The sequence below is a fragment of the Fistularia commersonii genome, chromosome 9 (assembly GCF_037954325.1).
Source record: "Fistularia commersonii isolate RoL2024-O1a breed Wild chromosome 9, RoL_Fcom_v1.0, whole genome shotgun sequence".
Classification (NCBI taxonomy): Eukaryota; Metazoa; Chordata; class Actinopteri; order Syngnathiformes; family Fistulariidae; genus Fistularia; species Fistularia commersonii.
In genome coordinates, this window is record NC_141292.1 from 3816526 (window position 1) to 3821408 (window position 4883).

Sequence of the window (4883 nt, forward strand, 5' to 3'; positions counted from 1 at the left end):
TCGCTGTGTGACTGACGTTACACAAGCTTTGTGAAGGGGACACAGTTGGCACGCCAACTAATCCAACCCAGCGCAAACCCAGTGAGAAAACGCACAAAAATAAATAAAAAATAAATAAAAATCAAGAGATGTCGTTTTCAATTAGGGAGACATTTGGATCGTTATGTAATAATCCACTAACTAACATGCAAAATATCTCAGCTGATGTCCGCTCCACTCAGCTAATGCAGTTTTACACCACGATGAGTCTGACACTCTCTGACTGCTTACCTCATTTTTTAACATCTTGTTTTTGTTTCGTTTTTTTTCACTCCTGTTGGAAGTCAAAGTGATCTTTATTGTAATACCACCATATAACAGACATTGGAGAGATCGAAATTTTATTTCACCAAACTCCAAATGTGCAGTTAAAAAAATTATATGCCTCACATTAATGCGGATATCGACAATATATATATATATACTATATAAATTATTAGGGGAAGACTTAAACAACACAATATGACTCCAAGTCAATCACACTTCTGTGAAATCAGTGTGTCAACTTAGGAAGCAACGCTGATTCATTTTGACTTGTTTTAAGGAGATTTACGTCAAAGTTGGATCAGCCTGTAGTGTGTTTTTCCATTTTCATTTTGAGTGTGACTCCAAATCCAGACCTCTTTATTTCCATTCATCTTTTTTGTTTGATTTTGTTGTCAACACATTCATCTATGTAAAGAACAAAGAATATTTCATTCATCCAGATCTAGGATGTGTTATTTATAGTATTTCTTTTTTTGAGCGGTGTAGGTATGTGATACACACACATATGTTTCAACAAGAAAGAAATGAGGTATTTTCCTATTTTAGGTATGAAGGTGCGATCTGTTATGTAAAGTGCAAGGCGCTTAATAGCAGTGTGGACATGAGCATGAACGGAGATTTGTTAGGTTGTGGTCGTACGTCCATCTATCCATCCATTCATCCTTTGCCGTTTATCCTGCAGTCTGGATCGAAACCACCTGCAACTCAAAACGGCACAGACGGAAGAGTTGGACTTCAGAAAACGGAGGAGCTCATCTCCGTCGGTGGGACAGATGTGGACATTGTGGATGAGTGCAAGTACCTGGGCGTCCATATAGACAATAAACTAGACAGGACTAACCCCCCCCTCCCCCCTTTCTGCAAGAAGGAAACCTGACAGCGGTAAAATCAATGTTTCAAGTGAATGGATGTGATGTTGCAGCCGTCCGGCAGAAGAATTTCCTTCGGGATTAATAAAATTCTATTTTATTTTATCCTATGGACTGGTCGCCAGTCAGTCACAGGGCTGCATACAGAGAACAATCATTCACTCATTCACTCGCTCATTCGGGGTGATTTCCTCCCAGTTTTTTCCAATTAATTTTGGACTGTGGGAGGAAACCCACGCAGACACCGGGAGAACATGCAAACTCCACAAAGAAAGTTCAGAATTGAAACGAGGTCCTGTGTGCTGTGATGCCGAAGCGCTAAATCACTGAGCTGGTAGAACACCTTCATTTTCTAAAGTGTGTAGATTCGCCTGATGGCAGGCGGAAAAAGGTGTTGCTAAGTCTTGTTGTGTCTCCTTGATGATATTGATGTCTCTATTGTAGCAGTAGAATGTGTATAAGTCCTGAATGGATGATTGGAGTGGACTGATGATCTTTTCTGCAGTCCTCACCGCCCTCTTTTGGGTCTTCTTGTCCACCGCTGAGGATACTCTTGATAGCACCCCTGTAGAAGGTAGCGAGCGATCGGTTCTCCAAATTGCCAAGTTGTGTGAATGAGAGGGTGAGAGTTGAATATGGTGAATATGGCAGATTGGTGAGTAAGTGAATAGAAAGAAAGAAAGAAAGAAAGAAAGAAAGAAAGAAAGAAAGAAAGAAAGAAAGAAAGAAAGAAAGAAAGAAATACCTTTATTGCCACATTCGTCCTGTGATGTGCAGTCAGGGGAGGCAGGAGAGGCCAATGCCTCACTTGCCAATCTTGGAAAGAAAAAAATGTAAAATAAAAAAAATAAAAAAATTAATGGTTATATTCATCAGTGATTTGCACTATAAATGTATTTTTCATTCAATTTCACCAGGTTTAGATTGATTTTTTAGTCAAAATCATTGGATTTTCACATTTACAGTTCAAATACTAAACATGCGGTGAGGCTGTGGACTGTTGAGCCTCAACGTAGATTGTGCTGGCATGCTCTGCACTAAGACTGTATTGCTGTCTCTCTGTATGTCGCTATTAAAATGTCCAAACACTTGTCCAAACACGAACTACCTTTCCAATGTACAGTATTTTTTGTCAACGACTGTACGCTTGTAACTAGTTTCTTGGATTGAGTGATCATAAAACGGTTGCAAAGGGTGAGGCACGCAGTTTTCCTGCCTCATGGTAGGCATGCCTCACCAGCCATGACCCTCACTGCACGTCAGTGATATACACATGCATATACCCCCCCACACACACACACGTTCACACACACACACACACTGAATAAATGAATATTTATGTTGACACTTTTAAAATAATTGCCTTGGTCGTTTTTTTCCACTTTATTCAACTTTTTTTTTTCTGAAAAACCTGGAAAAATTGCTTCGGCAATTATAACATTATTCATTTATATATCATCTGAGTTTGATTCTGGCGGTAAAAAGTAATTTCAGAAATTACCAATGATGAAATATCAATTTCTGTTTATCACAAGTGCTGACACACACGTCACTGCAAGCAGCACAACATTAGCGAAATGTCATGTTAAAATGTAAACATTTTCAGTCGCGTGCACACAATTCAAACGTGACCGAAGTCCCGGTCACATTTGAATCGAATTAGAGATGCGAAGGACGATGCACAACTTTAAGGATGTTTGCCTTCAACTGCAGAACAGCCGCACTCTCCATCAGAGCAGCAACAAGGATCTTTGCAACAGGCTAGTTAGAGGGGCTGAGACGCCCAAGTTAATGGTCTTTGCTTAAAAGACAAGCCTCGGGAAAGCGTTGCAGCAACAGCCGTCACCAAGAGACCCATCATTGTTCTTTAGCCAGAGCCCTCAGATCAGTAAAGACTCGAGCCTGGGCATAAACCGCCACGGAAACCTCGTCAATATATTGACACAAACATTTTGCTTGTAGCACCACTGTGGCTAATTACAGCTTGACTGAGCAGCTAGTCCTCTAATTGTTCAGTTACTAGGAAAAGCCATTAAACAGCAGACTACGAGCTGAATTATACAGAAAACAACCGCCTGGATGACGATCCCATACCGAATGCCATTATATGCTTTAACTGAGAATAATCAAAAGCGGTTCATGTATTGCTCGACTATGAAACGATGGATTTCAATATTTCCACAGCCCGGAAGCAAACGGGACAATCGGTGAGCATAATTACACTGTCGGTTTTGTAAACACATAAAGCTCTTTGTGTTTTGGTAGTTTGTTGGAGTTTTGGTTTCAACAGCGGGAGTACATCGAGCGGCACTCCGTGGAGGGAAACTGAAGAGTAATCGTGAAGCTCTTGGGAATAATGACACGGCCTCATGTCTGACACTGACGGGGACATTTCTCCGAAAAAGAGCACTTTTAAAAATCTGACATGTGCGGCTGAAAACGAGGCGGCGAAACTTATCAACCTCAAATATTTGCAATACAGTATACCCTTGTTTTTCGTGGGGGTAACGTTCCAAAAAGAACCCGTGATAGGCAAAATCCGTGAAGTAGAAACCTTTATTTTTTTTTACAATTATTATACAATTAAATACTCTATTATACATAAGTGCTGCCGTCCTTATGTTTTTATATTCCTTCTTTATGGAAGGAATGGAAGATTCATTAATTCCGCAATGCCGACCTACAGCCGCATAGCTTTTACCTTCCCTTAGCATGTCCAGAAGTTTAACTTTATCTGCGATAGATAGCATCTTCCGCTGCCTTTTGGGCCCTGCCGCAGGTGCTTTTGTCGGTCCAGAGCGTTTTGTCAACATTATGGGTTTTAGAGAAACTCGAAATTGCAAGAGAATTTGCACGTACGTAATGTAAATTTGGCAAGCTGTTTTACGTACGCGTACATATTAACCCTCTTGTTATGTTAAGGGTCAATTTGACCCATTGGGTCAATGGGTGAAATGGGTCAAATTGACCTTTAACATAATAAGAGGGTTAAACTGCAACGTTATTGACGCACAGGTAGAGAAGAAGCGGAGTGACTTTTTAGCCAATCAGAATGCAGAACACAATGCACGACGCAAATCCGTGAAGTAGCGAAACCGTGAAAAGTAAACCGCGTTATAGCGAGGGATCGCTGTACTGTGTTTCTAACTCGGAGTTAGTGGAACAAAGGTCCGTGTTGAGCCTAAATCCTGAGCACCAACTGGAGAAATACGGTTATATACCTGGTTTTCTTTTCTTTCTTTGGTTATTCTCCTCCATCGAGTATCCAATACCCCATCGCTTTACGTTATTTCATCAAAATCCGGGGGAAATGTTTAATTGATTTGTAATTCCGATCTCAAAGTGGCCCTTCTCCATGTTTGGTTTAAATCTCTGTCGAGCTCCGCCTGTATTTGCTTACCACTAATTACATTCACTTTGCTCGACTGTCGCCTTTTGAACGCTGAGCTGATTTACCCAAAATTAAAAATGAGACAGATTATTTGATAAGAAAAGTCTGACCAAGCGTGAAGCTGCCCTGATTCAGTTCATGTGCACATGAAAAATCCTTTGAGACAAAATCTTTGAGGACCCTTATTTGAACTAAAGTTTAAGTTTAATCCCTGATTGTCTTCAAGATAAGGTCACTTGCAAACTAAAATGCTTGACAATATCATCAGTTATATCATGTTGTATTGATCATGATTTATTGAGAATATTATCCCATCA